We start from the raw sequence: 22,063 nt of genomic DNA, 5'->3' as shown, positions 1-22,063 counted from the left end.
TGTGCTTCTCTGTTTCCTTTTTGGCAGCTTTAATTATTTTTTTAGATAAAGAATTTTTCTCCTTAAAGTGATGTCACCTGCAGGCACAGTTCCTGGAGCCTGGGGTTGGGCCCACAAAGTTGAGTGCTTTATTACCATGTGCCTGATCATGCTGGTGGTAAGGCTGGTAGTTTTGCTATCCCTGTTGATGTTGGCTTGATAGGTGTTGCAAATGGCCTGTTTGGGATTATCGGCAAAATTTTTAAAAAATAACCAGACTCGGGAAGACCTAACAGTTGAACTGGCAACGTCCGTCAGTTAGTGTTATGGGGAACAGTTGCACGCCTTCTGTCTGCAGCCACCACACTGCTTCTTCCTGCCTGAAGTGGTGCGACGCCTACCTCCCCCTGTGTGCTGCTGTCCTCGCTCTGCATGTCCTCCTGCCAAGTTGGGTCTGTTACTACATCATCCACCACCTCATGTTCCACTTCCCCACCCTTGTCCTCCTCCTGACTTTCCAGCAATTGTGTCTCATCATCGTCCACCTCTTGTGACCGTGGCTGCTCAAAGATTTGTGCATCGCTACATGGAATATCATTGCCCCGATTCAAGTGGACAAATCTCCAAATGGAAAACTGAACAGCACATCGGAGTGTCCGAGTGTGGGATCAGTTGTCTCAGGGCACTCAGCATGGTGGGAGGAAGGAGGATCAGGGTCAAGAATATGCGGTCCAGATTCATGGCTACTATAACTTGACTGTGTTGAAGACAGGGTGGTGGTGGATAAGTAACTGGAAGTATTATCCGCTCTCCAACCAACAACCTTTTCACACTGCTCGGACTTCAATAATGCTGTCTTGCCGCGGTCCCTTAGGACTTCAAACACTTAGGTCCAGTGAAAAGATGTGAGAGTTTTTGGTGGGCCAATTTCAGCTTGCCCACAGCCTCAGCCTGCACCATCATCATCACGTCCACTTCCCCGTCCCTTGCCACGTGCCTTGCCCATTGTAAATGGACTAGAATATTATACACGTTCACTACAAAAGGGTGATTTGGGAGGCAACTTGTATGTGATACGTGTGCTTGAAAATCACACTTTTACCTATCTGGAATTTAGGTAAAAAATGTTTTTGCCTTATCAGATTTAATAAGTACGAGAAAAGACTGCAAAAAAAAACAATGTTTTGGCCTAAACTTGGCAAACTTTGAGCATGCACAGATATCAGCTGACACGAAGATACCACACCTAAAAATGTGTGGCCTGTATTTTATTTTTTTTTATATTTGCTAACTATTGCTGTTTATAAGTACTGTGATACCCAGGCAAAAAAAAGGAAAACAGGCCTAAACTGGCCAAACTTCGAGCTCGCACAGATATCAGCTGGCACAGAGATACCACTACGACAAATGTGTACCCTGTTTTTTTTGGGTGGGCTAACTAGTGCTGTATCTAAGTACTGTGACACCCAGGACAAAAAAAGTAAAAGTGGCTTAAACTGGCCAAACTTTGAGCCCGCACAGATATCAGCTGTCACGGTGATAACACTATGACAAATGTGTGCCCTGTTTTTTTTGGGCTAACTAGTGCTGTAACTAAGTACCTTGACACCCAGGCCAAGAAAAGCAAAACCGGCCTATACTGGCCAAACTTTGAGCATGCACAGATATCAGCTCGCACGGCAATACCACTACGACAAATGTGTGGCCTGTATTTTTTTTTGGCTAACTAGTGCTGTATATAAGTACTGTGACACCCAGGACAAAAAAAGTAAAAGTTGCTTAAACTGGCCAAACTTTGAGCATGCACAGATATCAGCTGTCACGGTGATAACACTACGGCAAATGTGTGCCCTGTTTTTTTTGGGTGGGCTAACTAGTGCTGTATCTAAGTACTGTGACACCCAGGACAAAAAAAGTAAAATCAACCTAAACTGGCCAAACTTTGAGCACGCACAGATATCAGCTGGCACGGCGATACCACTATGACAAATGTGCACTCTGTTTTTTTGGGGGGCTAACTAGTGCTGTATCTAAGTACTGTGGCACCTAGTCCAAAAAAAAGGAAAACCGGCCTATACTGGCCAAACTTTGAGCATGCACAGATATCAGCTGGCACGGCAATATCACTACGACAAATGTGTGGCCTGTATTTTTTATTTTTTGGCTAACTAGTGCTGTATATAAGTACTGTGACACCCAGAACAAAAAAGGAAAACTGGCCTAAACTGGCCAAACTTTGAGCACACACAGATATCCACTGGCATGGCGATACCACTACGACAAATGTGTGGCATGTTTTTTTTTTAATTTTTGGCTAAACAGTGCTGTATATAAGTACAGTGACAGACTGCAAAAAAAATTGAATTTAGGGCTAAGAAGACCAATATTTTTAGCAGACGGATGGATGAGGCATGTCACAGATATACCACACTGTAAAATATGTGGCCTGTATTTATTTTTTGGGGGGGTTCAGCAAAATAGTGTCAAGAAATAAGACACTCAAAAAAATCTACTCAACTGTACCACATAAAAATTAAATATTCCTCTGCGCACACAAAATGGAGTTTTGGGACCCCTTTAAAGTTGCTGGATTTTCACGCTGTGCTAGGAAAAGGGTCTGGCTGTATTGTGCTCTGTCAAAAAGCAAATGGAGGAAAAAAAAGGGCTCTGAATTGCTTTGCAATAAAAAAAAGCTCTATTTACCCTGGGCAAAAAAAATTTCAAAGCCAATTACACCTGGGGCTAGTTATATATGGCCAATATATCCTACAGGTAGCAGCAGCAGCACCAGAACAGAGGAAGGAAATGGACCCTCTTGATGTATGCAATGATATGTATATACACACATACAGTGCCTATAGGCCTTGCACTGATGTGTATAGAGTGACGTACACTACCCTGCCTACCTAACACTGGAACCTATATACTCCGGAATTAGTCCTTAGAAGGACTGTTGGTTTATCTGGATTTGAGTAGTTTAGGATGGTAGACCCCACACTGACTAATAAATCCCCAATTCTGATCCTATCTCGGCAGCAGCTCTCCCAACACTATCTAAATCCGGACCTGAATGTGCTGAGCAGTACGGCATCTGGACTCTTATACCCCTGATGATGCTGTGCGGCCAGCCAATCACTGCACAACCACAGCAAAGATGGCTGCTGCGTTTCATTGCCTGGCAATCCCTGCATCATGATTGGGTCTCTGAAGTCCACCAAAAAAGCTGGGTGGAGACCCGAGTTCTCACCAAGTAATCCCAGAAATGCTCGGTGCTCGCTGAGAACACCGAGTACTGTGATACTCGGACGAGTAACGACTAGTGGCGAGCACGTTCACTCATCACTAATTATGACTTGTTAGATCAGGCAGCGTCTTGTTGTGTCACCTGGGCCTTCTTTACCTCATTAACATCTGCCTATCCCACTCCAAAAGCTGGTAAATCTGGTTCTAGAACTTCAACTGACAATGAACTCAGCTCTTGATTGTCTGTATATTACCCATGCCCTGTCTTCTAGTGTCCTTCAAAAACTGCTTTACTACCACCTGGTGCCACCTTGTCTTCTCTCGCTGTGTCCATCTGTCATCTGTACCTTTTCACCAGGAACTGCCACTGCTTCTGTCTCTTAGGCTCCCAGGAATCATCATGTCCAATGTAGCCGAAGGGGTACTTCACACATAGCGAGAACGTTAGCGAGATCGCTGAAACGTCACACATTTTGTGACGCAACAGCAACCTCGCCAGCGATCTCGCTACATGTGACATATAGCGGCGACCGCCCCCCCACTGCAATATCACTGATCGTGCTTGAATGTCCCAGGCCATTTTTTGATCATTGGTGTCCCGCTGGACAGCATGCATCGCTGTGTTTGACACCATAACAATGACGAGCGACCTCGTTGGTGACTCAGAACTCACGCTATCGAGGCCTGAGTCATCAGAATAGCTGCTGTGTGGTAAAGTCCCAACAACCACCGAGGTCGTTATACAGATCGCTGAATCATTGCTGTGTCGTTGAGTGGATCTGCCTGTTTGACAGCTTACTAGCGATGTAATATAGATCAGCTGCACCTTACCCTTGGAATTGCCATGTGTGTAGGTCCTTAATCTTGTAAATACAGGATAGGCGAAGGTATCTAATAATGCTCTTGTAATTTAATTGTGTTTACAAAAAATAAAAATGGTAAAAAATCTAATTATCAGAGACAATTGTACAGTCATCATCTAGTTAATATTTCTATAGCCTTAACTATTGCTTGAAAATGGTTATACTGTATGGAGCCTGAGAAATGCTTCTAAGAATGAATTTGCAGCTGCAGGAAGTACAGAAAACGAAGAGAAAAATCCATTTCTGAAGCTATAATTGATTTTTGACCATACGGTGTTTTTCAGAATAGGTTTATACTGCATAGCAACTGTAGGTAGTGACAATAAGGTACTGCAAATCAACAGAAATTAGTGGCTCCTTTTGTAAAAGTATGATGACCAATACAATATATTAAAAAAAAGATAGTGACAACTAAAAAATATAGCTTTATGCCTATCAACATTATTAAAGTGGTCGTCTACAATACAAATGAAATTTCATCCTAAATCCCTTTTTGATGCCAAAATATTGACTATTTTCTAATATACTGGCATTAAAAATTCCCTAACCATTCCTAACTATACTACCTAACTGCTTTCCCCCAGTGCATGCTGGGATGCTCAAACGAAATGTCATTAGAGGCAGAGGCTGCTGTCACTGCCACAACCTCTGCCTCCTCCCTGAAACAAAGGATTATCAGTGACTTTTGTTTCACGGTCTGGGTTACTCCACATGCTGATGTACAATGTGCAATGTGCACAATGACAGTGTATTCTCTGTTTCAGGCTAAGATCAGCAGCAACTAGCTGACAACAGAGCACATTGTCAGAATACCCAGTGTGTAGAGTCAAGTCGCTCATTTGGGGGGGCGGCTCTTGTCTCTACATGCTGGGTATTCTGACAACGCACTCTGTTGAAGGCTCATTATCATTACTGCTGATCTCAGCTGGGCAACAGATAATGCACTATTGTGAAGAGACTCTCAAAGCTAAGGTCAGATGTGTGGTTTGTATTTACTGGTCAGCACTAGAGTTGAGCGAAACGGGTCGGTCAATTTCAAAAGTCGCCGACTTTCGCAAAAGTCGGGTTTCATGAAACGAAACCCGACCATAGCGTGAGGTTGGCCACGAGGTCGGCGACTATGGCGCCAAAGTCGCGTTTCAAATGATGCTTCAGCGCCCTTTTTCAGCCAATGATGGAGGATGCACACTGTGGGCAACGCGATGACATAGGCAGCGGTCACCACCATCTTTGAGAAGGGCATGCAAGTGATTGGCTTGCTTTGTGTGGCGTCACAGAGGCTATAAAAGGGCGTGCACGCCGACCGCCTTTTTACTTACTGCCGATCTCAGAATAGGGAGAGCTGCTGCTGATTCTGTATGGAGAGCGTTAGGCAGGGATGACGATACAAAAACCTGCTTCTGCTGTTAGCGATTTTGCCAGTACAACACATCAGTTAGTGTGCAGTGCAAGGGGAGGCTATATTTTGGTGCATCAGCTCTGTTGGTTATTAGGCTGCCTTATAAGGCTCCCTGATAGCTGCATTGCTGTTTTCACACTGCTGTGCAAACTGCTTTTTTAAAAGCAAAAATACTTTTCATCCTATATCCTTGTACCTTGTTTTACAGTACCATATTGCTGGTGGTATTTTGGGTACATTTTCCCAAAAATGAGGAAGTGTGTTGGAAGAGGCCGTGGAAGTGGGCGGGGGTTGTCAGCTGGTAATGATGGTGGTGGTGGATCTGCTGGTAGTGGCAAAAGCACAATAGCACCTAATGCAGGAGGTGTTGAGCCTGCGTCATTGTCTGGCTCCACAAGGCCTCGAAGGCTCCCTTTTCTGGGAGTAGGTAAACCGCTTTTAAAGCCGGAGCTTCAGGAAGAAGTTTTGACTTACATTGCTGACACAGCCTCCAGCTCTATCGCCTCCTCTTCTGAACTTTCAAAAAATAAAAGCACTGAGTCGTCATTGGAGACTCATGGTCAGGAACCACACCTTTCCTTGTGTCCTTCACCCCTACCAAAAGTAAAGGATGCGGCAGGCCACACTACAGATTACTCCATGGAGCTGTTTTCACATACCATGCCTGGGTTATCAAGTCTAATCGTGAATTACCCAGTCAAAGAAGAATCTGACATGGAGTGCACTGATGCACAGCCACTGCTAGATTTATCTGCTGGTACATTCACTCAGAGCACTACATTGTCCTCGCAGTGTACTGAGCCAGAATCTGACCCTGATGAAACTCAGGTGCCCCTTCCCACATACTATACCACCTTACATGGTGACACAGAGGAAGGTGCACATGACATTGAAGAGGAGGTGATGGATGACCCAGTTGTTGACCAAGATTGGCATCCATTGGGGGAAGAGGGTGCCGCTGCCAATAGCTCAGAAGAGGAGGAGGAGCATCCGCAGCAGGCATCGACATCGCAACAGCTGTTATCTGGCAGGCCCAGAGCAGTCCAAAAACGGGTTACAAAAACCAAAAGAGTTGCAGGACAGCTAGGCCAGACGGTCAAATTAGCACAGCGTGCAAGGCCTCAAAATGTCTTCCATGGTAGGAAGAGTGCAGTGTGGCACTTTTTTGAACAAAATCCTAATGATCAGGCAAAGGTTATCTGTAAGAAGTGCGCAAAGACCTTTAGCCGAGGTAAAAATCTGAGAAATTTGAATACCAGTTGCATGCTTAGACATTTAACCAGCATGCACTTGCAAGCGTGGACGGACTACCAAACCTCACGTACCACATGTGCAACTGCTCCCAATGAAGGCAGTCAGCAACGCTACATCATTTCCCCCACTGTAAGCCCACCAGTTAGCACACCACCAGCAGCAAATGTTGAGGTGTCGTTGCAAGGCCAAAGCAGTCAGGGAACCAACTCCATCACCATCATCGACCCTCTCTCAGTCCGCCATGTCCACCGCTAGTTCCACCATATGCAGCTCTCAAGTCCAGCTCACCCTACCAGAGACTATGAGTAGGACAAGAAAGTACTCATCCTCTCATCCGTGTACACTGGGTTTGAACACCCACATTGCCAAACTAATCTCGTTAGAGATGATGCCCTACCGGTTGGTTGAAAGCGAAGCTTTCCGCGAACTCATGGCCTACGCAGTACCACGCTATGACCTACCCAGTCGGCACTTCTTTTCTCGCAAATCCATCCCAGCCCTCCACGTGCATGTGAAAGACCGCATTGTCCATGCACTCAAGCAATCAGTGAGTGGAAAGGTGCACCTCACAACAGATGCATGGTCCAGTAGGCATGGCCAGGGCCGTTGCGTGTCCATCACTGCACACTGAGTTTATGTGGTGGATGCCGGGTCCACAGGGGACAGCGGCGGTGGGACAGTGCTGCCTAGCCCACGGTATAGGAAACAGTTGGGTGTAAGCGTTCAACCAGCCTCCTCCTCCAGAAGCGAAAGCTCGTCCACAGAGCGCAGTCGCACGAGCACTCCATCCGCAGCTGCCAGTGTTGCACACTCGGTGTCCCACTATCGAACAGCTAGTGGTAAGCGTCAGCAGGCTGTCTTGAAGATGATGTGTTTGGGCGACATCAGGCACACCGCGGAGGTACTGGCCGACTACTTGCAGTGACAAACTGAGTCATGGGCAGTCTACATCTTGAGGCAGGCAAGGTAGTTCGTGATAACGGCCGGAATTTTGTGGCAGCCATAGCCCTTTCAAAACTCAGACACATACCTTGCCTGGCTCACACCTTGAACCTGGTGGTGCAGTGCTTCCTCAATAATTATCCGGAGTTAACAGGCCTGCTCCAGAAGGTCCGAAGACTGTGCTCGCACATCCACCGGTCGCCCGTTCACTCCAGTCGTATGCAGAAGCTGCAGCGATTGCTCCACCTTCCCAAGCACCGCCTAATTATCCACATTGCAACAAGGTGGAACTCCACCCTGCATATGGTTGAGAGGCTGTGCGAACAGAGGCAGGCTGTAATGCATTTGTGGGAGGATACACAGCCAGGCACTTTGAGGGCAGACATGGAGTTGTCGGGTGTGCAGTGGTCGAAGCTGAAAGACCTCTGTAAAGTCCTTCAGTGTTTTGAGGAATGCACACGACTGGTAAGCACAGACGGCGCCATCATAAGCATGAGCATCCCACGTATGCGCCTGCTCGTGCAAACTTTGACGCACATTAAGGAGCAGGCGTCTGCAGCCGAGGAGGATGAGGAAGAGGAGGAGGGAAGCCTTGATGACAGTCAGCCATTGTCTGCTCTGGGACCTCTCCTGGACGAGGTGGAGGAAGAAGAGGAAGAGGAGGAGGAGAAGGATGATGGGGATGATTATTTAGGGGAGGAGGATGCTTCTCATGGGGCAAGAGAAAATGTTGGCGTGGCAAGGTCTGGTACAGGGTTTGTGCGTGACTGGAGAGATGTGGATTTGCCAGAAAGTGCTCCTCCACCCAGCACTCGCAGTGCATCATTGACACCTGGAACATTGGCCCACATGTCAGATTATGCCTTGCAGATCCTAAAAAGGGACCCCCGCATTGCCAAAATGATGAACGATGACAACTACTGGTTGGCCAGCATCCTGGATCCACGCTATAAAGGCAAATTCCAAAACATCATGCCACAGGAGAACCTTGACCTAATATTGGCTAACAAACAAGCAACTCTGGTAAACCGTTTGTTGTGGCATTCCCAGCACACAGCAGCAGTGATGGTTCTCCAACGAGCCGTAGGGGGCAACATGGAAGAGTTGTTCGTGGTGCACACATCAGAAGTGGCGTTGGAGACAGGGGTTTCATGACCATATTGTGGACTGATTTTTGAAGTCCCGCTCACACGACTGGTAATACTGCATCGATTGAAAATGACAGGAGACAGCAGTTGTCAATTATGGTTACAAACTACTTCTCGTCCCATATCGATGTTCTCCCTCACAGGTAATTCCCCTTTGACTATTGGACCTCTACACTGGACACCTGGCCTGAATTGGCACAATATGCCTTACAGGAGCTCGCTTGCCCTGCTGCTAGTGTGCTATCGGAAAGAGTCTTCAGTGCAGCTGGCTCAATCCTGACAGAAAAAAGGACCCGTCTGTCGACCCAAAATGTTGATGATCTAACCTTCATTAAAATGAACCATGCATGGGTTTCAAAGGATGTTGTACCACCTTCCCCTGATGACACATAGGTTGCCAGAAAAATGGCTCACTTTTGTCCTCCTCTTCCTCGGACTTCTCCAATTCCTCCATTTGCAGCTGCTGAATGTCCAACATCAACATATGCCATTTTTTAAACCTCCCTAACTGGTCTGCCTCCCCCTCCCACGGCTGGGGTCACCACCTAGCGCGCACAGCTGTGCAAGTGCCATTGCCCTGGACAGGTGGGTGGGCCGACTCTTGGGCGCCAGCCCTGGCACAGGGTCCCTCATAGTGCAATCAAGTGTCTCTGATGGTGGGGGTGCACACCCGCCGTCAGACACACCAGCGTACTATGAGGGGCCCAGTGCCAGTACCGACGCCCATGAGTGGGCCCCCCTTGCTTGGGCAGGGCCCCAGCATTTGCAATATTTACCTCTCCCCGCTCCTCCGCTGTGTAGTCTCGGCTGTCAAATCCTTCCCTGGGACTGACACTACAAATTTGGTGAACCGATAGATGATGGTTCTAAGTGCTTTATGATCCATGTAGTGCTGGACATCTGTTTATTTGACCACACCATTATATTGGGTCTTGCTGTCTCAATTTAGTTTGATTGATTAACGAGAAGAGACAGAGCAAAAAAAAAAAAAAGTTCTAAGTCTTAGCCTCCTATATATTCAGACATAGCTTGGGGAAGGCATTTATGCAGGGGGCATTTATGTACATGTAATCTAAGTCCATGTATCAAAGTACTGGCAGTTATAACATGGCAGTTAGACAAGGCAGGAGACAGGTAAGACATTTATATACATCTACTCCCTGTACATTTGGAATGCAACAAATATATGCCATATGCATTTGTGTAATTTATATCCTGGCCGCTGCATTCACACACATCCACTGCCCTGGCATTAACTCTATACACTCCATCCATATCGGCCCCTCGCTCCTTTCCTCTCCTATGTATGGCACTCATGCTCTTTTCACATTGTTAAATTGCACAGATCCAGTCAGTCCCACCATTCAACATAAGAGACGCTCTCACAAATCACTTAACCATCTGCTCACTCTTTCTATCCTCCTTCTCCTAGTCGCAGGAGACATTGCTCCCAACCCTGGTCCCCCATGTTATAGAAAGTCAAACCCCCCAACTGCTACACTCAGAAACCCCTCTAATCTTATTAATATTCCCTGCATGCCATCTGTCTCTCTTAATTGTGTCCTTTGGAATTCTCTCTCAGTGTGTAATAAACTCTCCTTCATCCATGACTTCTTCCTTTCTAATTCTCTTAACCTCCTGGCTCTTACTGAAACCTGGTTCCAGCAGTCAGACACTACCGCTGCTGCTGCTCTTTCATATGGGGGACTACACTTCTCTCATACCCCAAGATCAGACAATAGAGCAGGTGGAGGCATTGGTCTGCGTCTATCACCAAAATGTACCTTTCAGGTTATCCCTCAACTACCCTCACTAGTCTTACCTTCTTTTGAGGTCCAGGCCGTCAGACTCTACACCCCCTTCCCCATGCGAGTGGCGGTGGTGTATCGTCCTTCCGGCCCCTCCCATCAGTTCCTGGATCATTTTGCCACTTGGCTTCCACATTTTCTCTCCTGTGACATCCCTACCCTCATCATGGGAGATTTCAACATCCCCATTGCTCTTCCACTCTCCCCATCTGCTACTCACCTTTTATCTCTAACCTCCTCGTTTGGCCTTTCGCAGCTTACTAATTCTCCAACGCATGAAGACGGAAACTCCCTCAACTTGGTCTTCTCTCGGCTTTGTAAAGTGGATGATTTTGCAAACTTCCCTCTCCCGCTCTCTGACCACAATCTTCTTTCATTCTCTATCAAGAACTGCCAGGCTGCTCAGGTCACCCCCACTGTCCATATTTATAGAAACATACAGGCTGTCATGATCCAGCGTGGATCTGACAGTTTAAATGGATAAGTGAACTTTTTTCCTTTGGCTAGGTGCCAAAGTGATGTGATTGCCCCCGGTGGCCATTAGAATTATTACACGTGGTGTCGTTCATTCTAAGTTGCCCCGGTGGTGGTGAATGGTAGTGCACTTTAGTTTCTTTGGTTTAGTGCACGTAATTATAAATCAGGTGTGAGGCTCTATAAAAGGGAGCCAGGTGTGTTCAATCACTGTTGGTGATATTGTGTGTTAGTCATTCACAAGGAAGCCTGGGTGAAAGAAGGAGCTGAACATAAGTCATGCGCAGCCCAGCCAGAGGGGACGAGTGGCAGTTATGTGGTCTGCAGGAAGGACTGGCATGGCGTGGTGGAGTCGCAGTATACGGTGTCAGCAGGAGGTGCTTTCATGGCTTGGTGGAGTGGCGACGATGGTGAGAGTTGCACTCAGCATGCTGGAATTGGTTGCTGAAAACTGGACTCAAGCATGCTGGACTTTTTGGCAGAAGCTGGACTCATCTTTGGGACTCTGTTTACTGGGCAGCTGCAACTGGTGGTGGACTCTGCTCCAAGGCTGCACTATGGTGAAGGATCCAGTTATGGTGATGGATCTGGATGGAGGAGAAGATACAGGTGGTGGGCTCTGTTGCTAGGAGCGTACGCAACAGAGCAAAGCTAAGTGGTGTTTCCTCTGTATTGTCATTTTCCCTCATGTGTGTTTAGTGCAGTGGTGGGATTAGTTTCCACACCGACCAATTCCCTAGTGATGGTTTAGGTTTAGGGCGAGCTAGGGTTTTTAGGTTCCTGTGCGTCGCCAGGTGCGGAACGGCATAGGGAACGTTAGGAGTGCAGGGACACTGGCTTAGGGGAGTACAGGAGGTCTCCACTTCCCTATTCCCTATTGCAGGGCCCACCATTGTTAATGTTACCAAGGTTCCCCTTCATTATTTAAATTCGCCTTACTGGAGGCGGGGTTTCCAGACTACTTTACATATACGTGTATTATCTAAATTCGCCAGTTGGAGGCGGTGTATCCAGCTGCACGTCCTATTATTTAAATTAGCCCAACTGGAGGCGGTGTATCCAGGGTCACGTGTGTCATATGGGTTCGCCTTGCGGTACTCGCTGCGTCCAGACACACGTGACCGTGACACAGGCCATTAACACCCAGAAAACTTATGAAGAACTTGCAGTCTTCATTGGCCCCTATCTCCTCCCTCTCATGTTTTGATTCTGCATTGAAGCATTACAATAAAACACTTCAAAGTGCCATGGATAGAGTTGAGCGATACCAGCCGATACTTGAAAATATCGGATCGGAATGGATCGGCCGATCTTAAAAAAAAGTATCGGTATCGCCGATTCCGATACCGGGAACCAATGCAAGTCAATGGGGCCAAAATATCGGAATTAAAAAAAAACCTTTCTTTCCTTGTAGGTTAATTCTACATGAAGAAAAACAACTAAGAATAATGTAGAATGTATTGTGGGAGGTGGAGGAGACATTAAAGCCATAGAGGTTTAGCCCAATCAAATGGAATAGCAGGAATTAAACTTTTTTTTTAAAGATGTTAGGAGTTACAAAGATATTGACTATGTTAGCCTCATTTATATTTTGCCAGACATGTATGTCTTCTTCTTCTTTCTTCTTTCTTCTTCTTCTTCTTCTACTTCCTTTTTTTACATTCTTCTTCTTCTTCTACTTCCTTTTTTTACATTCTTCTTCTTCTTCTTCTACTTCCTTTTTTACATTCTTCTTCTTCTTCTTCTACTTCCTTTTTTTACATTCTTCTTCTTCTTCTTCTACTTCCTTTTTTTACATTCTTCTTCTTCTTCTTCTACTTCCTTTTTTTACATTCTTCTTCTTCTTCTTCTACTTCCTTTTTTTACATTCTTCTTCTTCTTCTTCTACTTCCTTTTTTTACATTCTTCTTCTTATTCCTTTTTTTACATTCTTCTTCTTCTTCTTCTACTTCCTTTTTTTACATTCTTCTTCTTCTTCTTCTTCTTCTTCTTCTTCTTCTTCTTCTTCCTTTTCTTACATTCTTCATATTCTTCTTATTCAACAATTATTATTCTACATATTCAGCTTCTTCATCTTCTTCCTATTCTTCTTCATCATATTCTTGTTTGTGTCAGGCATTCCTGTAGTTGTTATCTAGAAAAGTTAGAAGTTTACACCTTCCGTTCTGCCTGTCACAAAAGATTTACAACAGGATTTGTCCGCGTTCAGTTTGGCCTGCAGCAGCAGGCCTTTTCCAGGGGCACCACGAGGAGGAACGGACTCACCCCCATACACTGCTTAGTCTTCTTCTGCTTATAAATAAGATAATATCATTTGCTCAGAGTATTAGTCTTATGCTTAATGTTCTTCTGCTTTGTTTTTTTTATGCTTCTTTGTCTTCTCTCTCTTGTTGTTCTGCATCTTGGTGGTTGTCTTCCTGTTCTTTGTCCTCTTGAACCAGCTGACGGTACTGGCACCCGGAGGGGCAGCAGAAGGAACAAGAGCCAATGGCACAACCGAGGACCAGCTGACGGTGCTGGAACCCGGTTACTAAGCAGGAGGTACCTGTGCTACAAAGCACTACCAAGGACCAGCAGACGTTGCCGGAACTCGGATACCGAGATGGAGGCACCTAGGCCAAAGGCTCTGACGAGAACCAGCTGACGGTGCTGGAACCCGGAGGGGTAGCATAAGCTGCAAGAGCAAATGGAAATAGCGAGGACCAGCTGACAGTGCTGGCACCCGGAGGGGCAGCAGAAGGAATAAGAGCCAATGGCACAACCGAGGACCAGCTGACGGTGCTGGAACCCGGTTACTAAGCAGGAGGTACCTGTGCTACAAAGCACTACCAAGGACCAGCAGACGTTGCCGGAACTCGGATACCGAGATGGAGGCACCTAGGCCAAAGGCTCTGACGAGAACCAGCTGACGGTGCTGGAACCCGGAGGGGTAGCATAAGCTGCAAGAGCAAATGGAAATAGCGAGGACCAGCTGACAGTGCTGGCACCCGGAGGGGCAGCAGAAGGAATAAGAGCCAATGGCACAACCGAGGACCAGCTGACGGTGCTGGAACCCGGTTACTAAGCAGGAGGTACCTGTGCTACAAAGCACTACCAAGGACCAGCAGACGTTGCCGGAACTCGGATACCGAGATGGAGGCACCTAGGCCAAAGGCTCTGACGAGAACCAGCTGACGGTGCTGGAACCCGGAGGGGTAGCATAAGCTGCAAGAGCAAATGGAAATAGCGAGGACCAGCTGACAGTGCTGGCACCCGGAGGGGCAGCAGAAGGAATAAGAGCCAATGGCACAACCGAGGACCAGCTGACGGTGCTGGAACCTGGTTACTAAGCAGGAGGTACCTGTGCTACAAAGCACTACCAAGGACCAGCAGACGTTGCCGGAACTCGGATACCGAGATGGAGGCACCTAGGCCAAAGGCTCTGACGAGAACCAGCTGACGGTGCTGGAACCCGGAGGGGTAGCATAAGCTGCAAGAGCAAATGGAAATAGCGAGGACCAGCTGACAGTGCTGGCACCCGGAGGGGCAGCAGAAGGAATAAGAGCCAATGGCACAACCGAGGACCAGCTGACGGTGCTGGAACCCGGTTACTAAGCAGGAGGTACCTGTGCTACAAAGCACTACCAAGGACCAGCAGACGTTGCCGGAACTCGGATACCGAGATGGAGGCACCTAGGCCAAAGGCTCTGATGAGAACCAGCTGACGGTGCTGGAACCCGGAGGGGTATCAGAAGTTACCCCTGAAAAGCAAAGTTGGCATGCCGCAAGCTGGCCGCAGTTACCGAATCACACAGTCCTACAGGGGGTGCTTGTCCTACTGGCACTATGGAACAAACCTTTCTTACCAGAACCCGCAGTCCACATAGGAAGCACCTAAACTGCTGGCACCCTAGCCTCGGCTAACCCAACCGCAACACGACATGGCAACTTGGGGTGGCAAACTGACATTGACACTTCCCGGAAACAGCAGGCAGGGCTGGAACCAAGCTGGGCAGGAGGGAGTACCCGTGCCAAAGTCAGTTATGAGCAGCAACTGGCGATGTTGGAGCCCAGGACAAGCACTTAGCAGGCTGAGGCCTGATGTGCTGTCAATTGGGAGGCAGCAGGACAGATTGCCATCAAAACAGCAGGGGAACAGCTGACGTTACTGAACCCCACAAACACAGGAGCTAGTGTTTTACTCTGTGAAGACGGCACTTCCGAGCAACAACTGGCTGTGTTGAAGCCCAGGGACAAGCACGGAGCAGGCTTAGGCTGCATTGAAGAAATTTTAAGATCGGTTGTAGACTACTAATTTGAACCAAGCTCCACTTAGGCCTGTGGCTTCACTGATTTTCGTATTTCCCCTGTCCTCCAACCCCGCCAGTTACAGCTCCGAAGTGGCGTCTGCACAATCCACACTTGTTCCTGTGTTACAGGTGTTCAGTCCGGTCAGTTAATCCCCTGATGTGTGTCCGGCAATGTCGCCTGCTCTGTCCACATTCCCATAATGGGAATGTGGACAGATCAGGCGACATTGCCGGACACACATCAGGGGATTAACTGACCGGACTGAACACCTGTAACACAGGAACAAGTGTGGATTGTGCAGACGCCACTTCGGAGCTGTAACTGGCAGGGTTGGAGGACAGGGGAAATACGAGAGACAGTGGAGCCACAGGCCTAATTGGAGCACGGTTAAAAATCAGTAGTGGTACGACTGTGTAGGCAGCAGGAGACTTTGCCATCCACACAGCAGGGGATCAGCTGACATTACTGAACCCCACTGAGACGCGGGAGCAAGTATCTCTTTCCGTGTGGACGGCACTTCCGAACTACAACTGGCTGTGTTGAAGCCCAGGAAATAGGAGGGTGTAGGCAGAGGCCTACTGTATTTTGAATGAGGTGACAGCAGGAGAGACTGCCATCCACACAGCAGGGGATCAGCTGACATTACTGAACCCCACTGAGACACGGGAGCAAGTATCTCTTTCCGTGTGGACGGCACTTCCGAACTACAACTGGCTGTGTTGAAGCCCAGGAAATAGGAGGGTGTAGGCAGAGGCCTACTGTATTTTGAATGAGTTTACAGCAGGAGAGACTGCCATCCACACAGCAGGGGATCAGCTGACGTTACTGAACCCCACTGAGACACGGGAGCAAGTATCTCTTTCCGTGTGGACGGCACTTCCGAACTACAACTGGCTGTGTTGAAGCCCAGGAAATGGGAGGGTGTAGGCAGAGGCCTACTGTATTTTGAATGAGGTGACAGCAGGAGAGACTGCCATCCACACAGCAGGGGATCAGCTGACATTACTGAACCCCACTGAGACACGGGAGCAAGTATCTCTTTCCGTGTGGACGGCACTTCCGAACTACAACTGGCTGTGTTGAAGCCCAGGAAATAGGAGGGTGTAGGCAGAGGCCTACTGTATTTTGAATGAGTTTACAGCAGGAGAGACTGCCATCCACACAGCAGGGGATCAGCTGACGTTACTGAACCCCACTGAGACACGGGAGCAAGTATCTCTTTCCGTGTGGACGGCACTTCCGAACTACAACTGGCTGTGTTGAAGCCCAGGAAATAGGAGGGTGTAGGCAGAGGCCTACTGTATTTTGAATGAGTTTACAGCAGGAGAGACTGCCATCCACACAGCAGGGGATCAGCTGACGTTACTGAACCCCACTGAGACACGGGAGCAAGTATCTCTTTCCGTGTGGACGGCACTTCCGAACTACAACTGGCTGTGTTGAAGCCCAGGAAATAGGAGGGTGTAGGCAGAGGCCTACTGTATTTTGAATGAGGTGACAGCAGGAGAGACTGCCATCCACACAGCAGGGGATCAGCTGACATTACTGAACCCCACTGAGACACGGGAGCAAGTATCTCTTTCCGTGTGGACGGCACTTCCGAACTACAACTGGCTGTGTTGAAGCCCAGGAAATAGGAGGGTGTAGGCAGAGGCCTACTGTATTTTGAATGAGTTTACAGCAGGAGAGACTGCCATCCACACAGCAGGGGATCAGCTGACGTTACTGAACCCCACTGAGACACGGGAGCAAGTATCTCTTTCCGTGTGGACGGCACTTCTGAACTACAACTGGCTGTGTTGAAGCCCAGGAAATAGGAGGGTGTAGGCAGAGGCCTACTGTATTTTGAATGAGTTTACAGCAGGAGAGACTGCCATCCACACAGCAGGGGATCAGCTGACGTTACTGAACCCCACTGAGACACGGGAGCAAGTATCTCTTTCCGTGTGGACGGCACTTCCGAACTACAACTGGCTGTGTTGAAGCCCAGGAAATAGGAGGGTGTAGGCAGAGGCCTACTGTATTTTGAATGAGTTTACAGCAGGAGAGACTGCCATCCACACAGCAGGGGATCAGCTGACGTTACTGAACCCCACTGAGACACGGGAGCAAGTATCTCTTTCCGTGTGGACGGCACTTCCGAACTACAACTGGCTGTGTTGAAGCCCAGGAAATAGGAGGGTGTAGGCAGAGGCCTACTGTATTTTGAATGAGTTTACAGCAGGAGAGACTGCCATCCACACAGCAGGGGATCAGCTGACGTTACTGAACCCCACTGAGACACGGGAGCAAGTATCTCTTTCAGTGTGGACGGCACTTCCGAACTACAACTGGCTGTGTTGAAGCCCAGGAAATAGGAGGGTGTAGGCAGAGGCCTACTGTCTTTGTAATGCGGAGACAGCAGGAGAGACTGCCATCTCCACAGCAGGGGATCAGCTGGCAATGATGAACCCCACTAACACTTGAACGAATGTGTTTGGCTCTGTGGAGACGACACTTCTGAACACCAACTGACGCTGTTGGAGCCCAGGATTAGGCGAGGAGCAGGCTGGGGCCTACTGGATTTTGGCAGGTGAAGGCAGCAGGAGACTTGCCATCTCCACAGCAGGGGAACAGCTGGCAGTGCTGAACCCCACTAACACTCTAACGAAGGTGTTTGGCTCTGTGGAGACGACACTTCTGAACACCAACTGACGCTGTTGGAGCCCAGGATTAGGCGAGGAGCAGGCTGGGGCCTACTGGATTTTGGCAGGTGAAGGCAGCAGGAGACTTGCCATCTCCACAGCAGGGGAACAGCTGGCAGTGCTGAACCCCACTAACACTCTAACGAAGGTGTTTGGCTCTGTGGAGACGACACTTCTGAACACCAACTGACACTGTTGGAGCCCAGGATTAGGCGAGGAGCAGGCTGGGGCCTACTGGATTTTGGCAGGTGAAGGCAGCAGGAGACTTGCCATCTCCACAGCAGGGGAACAGCTGGCAGTGCTGAACCCCACTAACACTCTAACGAATGTGTTTGGCTCTGTGGAGACGACACTTCTGAACACCAACTGACGCTGTTGGAGCCCAGGATTAGGCGAGGAGCAGGCTGTGGCCTACTGGATTTTGGCAGGTGAAGGCAGCAGGAGACTTGCCATCTCCACAGCAGGGGAACAGCTGGCAGTGCTGAACCCCACTAACACTCTAACGAATGTGTTTGGCTCTGTGGAGACGACACTTCTGAACACCAACTGAAGCTGTTGGAGCCCAGGATTACGCATGCCGCATGCAGAGGCCAATGGGCAGCGGTTTTTATGGAGGTTGTGGACTACTACTGATTCTAACCATGCTCCACTTAGGCCTCTGGCTCCACTGTCTCTACTATTTACCCTGGCCTCCAACCCCGCCAGCTACATCTCTGAAGTGGCGTCAGCACAATCTACACTTGTTCCTGTGTTACTGGTGCTCAGTCCCGTCAGTTGATCCCCTGATGTTTGTCCGGCAAGTTCGCCAGCTCTGTCCTCATTCCCACTACTGGTTATGGGAATGTGGACAGAGCAGGAGACCTTGCCGGACACACATCAGGGGATAAACTGATGGGACTGAGCCACAGGAACACAGGAACAAGTGTAGATTGTGCTGACGCCACTTCAGAGATGTAGATGGCGGGGTTGGAGGTCAGGGGAAATAGTAGAGACAGTGGAGCCAGAGACCTAAGTTGGGCACGGTTAAAAATCAGTAGTGGTTTGAATGTTGATGGAGCTGGTGACTTTGCCGTCCACACAGCAAGGGATCAGCTGGCATTACTGAACCCCACTAACACAGGAGCTAGTGTGTTTCTCTGTGCAGACGACACATCTGAGCGACAACTGGCTGTGTTGAAGCAAAGGGATTATAGTTCAGGTGGTAGAAAAATGAACACACCAGCAGACCTGGATACAGTTGCCAACCACTAATTTAGTCTGTAAGAGGAATGGCAAAGTCTTTGGAGATCCAGGCCTTGTTCATTTTCAGAAAAGTCAGCCGGTCAACATTATCGGAAGATAGTCGCGTGCGACGGTCTGTTAGTACACCACCTGCGGCACTAAAGACACGTTCCGATAATACACTGGCAGCAGGGCAAGCCAGCACCTCCAATGCATACTGGCTAAGCTCTGGCCATGTATCCAGCTTAGAGACCCAAAACTTGAAGGGGGAAGAGCCATCTGGGAGTACAGCGACAGGGCAAGACATGTAGTCTGACACCATCTGACGGAAGCGTTGCCTCCTGCTGACTCGAGGCGTCGCTGATGGTGTAGACAATTGTGGTGGACACACAAAACTTTGCCACATTTGGGCCATAGTGGTCTTGCCTTGTGCTGCGGCGCTGCCTCTGCTCCCTCTTTGTGCAGAGTTTCCTCCACTGCCTCGACGCACAGAGCTGCTTTGTAAAGCACTAGCAACAATGCTGTCGGGTGGAATGGAAAACATTATGGACTGCACCAGTGACTCTTCGTACTCCCGCATTTTACGCTCCCGGTTCAACGTTGGTATGAGCCTTTGTACGCTGTCCCGGTAGCGAGGATCTAGGAGGGTGTACACCCAATAATCAGCCGAGACGAGAATGTGGGCGATGCGGCGGTCGTTTCTCAGGCACTGCAGCATGAAATCAACCATGTGCAGCAGACTCCCAACTGCCAAAGAACCGCTGTCCCCTGTTTGAGGCGTGACCTCGGCCTGCTCTGCATCACCCCACCCTCGCTGTACATACTGAGTAGAGGTTTGTGTACCTCCCTCCTCTGGAGAGATGTCTTCCTCCTCCATCGACTCCTCCTCATCCTCCTCACAAAGTGTCCCCTGCCTAGGCCTTTGTGAGGAAACACGTAGCGCAGACTGTCCAGAAGCAGATGGCATTTGGGACTCCTCATCCTCCACCTCTTCTGAAACCTCATCCCTTAGTGCTTGCAGTGTTTGTTGAAGCAGGCAGATAAGGGGGACAGTCATGCTGACTAGTGCATCATCTGCACTCGCCATCCGCGTGGATTCATCGAAGGCACGCAAAACGAGGCAGATGTCCTTCATAGAGGCCCACTCAATGGTGCTGAAGTGTGAACGGCGCACAGTGCGACTTGTTTGCGCCTGATGCAGCTGGTACTCCATGACTGCTGCCTGCTGCTCACACAACCGCTCCAACATATGTAACGTTGAATTCCACCGGGTGGGTAGGTCACATATGATGCGATGTTCCGGAAGGCCAAATCGTCGCTGCAGAGCAGCGAGGCGCGATCTTGCCGTGCTGGAACGTCGCAAGTGAGCGCACTCTATGCGGACCTTGTGCAACAGTGCAGCAAGATCCGGATAGTCCCTCAGAAAGCTCTGCACGACCAAGTTAAGAACATGTGCCAGACATGGGATGTGTGTGAGGTTGCCTAGGCCAAGAGCTGCCACCAGATTTCGGCCATTGTCACACACTACCAAGCCCGGCTGGAGATTCGCTGGCCCAAACCACACATCGCTCTCCAGCTTGATAGCATTCCAGAGCTCCTGCGCTGTGTGGCTTCGATTCCCCAAAGAAATTAATTTGAGTACAGCCTGTTGACGTTTGGCCACGGCTGTGCTCATATCGGTCGTAACAGACTCCTGCTCTGCTGTTTCTGAGGAACTTGAGTAGGAGGAGGAGTCTATGTGTACAGACTGGAGTCCTGCAATCCGTGGCGTTGGAAGAACACGTACAGCTCCACTCTCCAGATCCGTACCCGGCTCCACAACATTGACCCAGTGGGCAGTGAGGGAAAGGTATCGTCCCTGTCCATGGTTACTGGTCCACGCATCGGTGGTCAGGTGGACCTTGCTACTAACGGCGTTTAGTAGCGCATGTTTTATTTTGCCCTCAACATGTTTCTGCAGGGCAGGGATGGCTCGCCTGCTGAAATAAAAGCGGCTGGGCACGTTGTATTGGGGGACTGCCAATGCCATTAAGTCCCGGAAGGTGTCAGTGTCCACCAGCCTGAATGACAGCATTTCAACTGCCAGAAGTTTGGCAATGCCAGCATTCAGAGACTGTGCTCGGGGATGGTTTGCCGAGTAAGGGCGCCTTTTATCCCATGCCTGTGCTACCGATGGCTGTGATGGATGGGAACGTGCTGCTATGGGTGTAATCTGACAGGGTCTCCGGACAACAGTGGCAGAGGTTCTTCCTTGGCGATCCTGTGAGGAAGCCGAACCAGCAGTGTGTGAGCTGGAGGAAGAGGGCCCAACACGAACTGAAGAGGTGGTAGGTGGTGCTGTACGTTGGCCTACGTCTTCAGGGTGTCTCTGCAACTCCAACTCGTGCTTGGTGCGCACATGTTTCCACATATTTGTGGTATTGAGGTTGCTGACATTTCTCCCTCTTTTGACTCTCTGATGACACAGCTTGCATTTGACAAAGCAAATGTCATCTGCAACTGTGTCAAAAAAGGACCACGCACTGCAACTCTTGTGAGCGCCCGGTTTGCCTTTGGAAGGAGGAATGCTCCTAACGGGTGCCGAAGTGGAGGGTACAGGCAACCAAGTCTTCCCCCTCCCTCTGCCTCCTGTTTTGGCCGGTAGGGGAATCTCTTCCTCCGAGCTGCTCCCACCACCTTCCTGTTGCTCACGCCATGATGGGTCAAGGACCTCATCATCTTCCCTCCCCTCTTCAAACAGCTGCTTCTCCGGGGTTGT

The sequence above is a fragment of the Dendrobates tinctorius genome, unplaced genomic scaffold (genome assembly GCF_039654945.1).
Source record: "Dendrobates tinctorius isolate UK_male_01 unplaced genomic scaffold, ASM3965494v1 ptg000064l, whole genome shotgun sequence".
Lineage (NCBI taxonomy): Eukaryota > Metazoa > Chordata > Amphibia > Anura > Dendrobatidae > Dendrobates > Dendrobates tinctorius.
The sequence above is the reverse complement of the archived record's forward strand: the minus strand, read 5'-3'. Positions refer to the sequence as shown.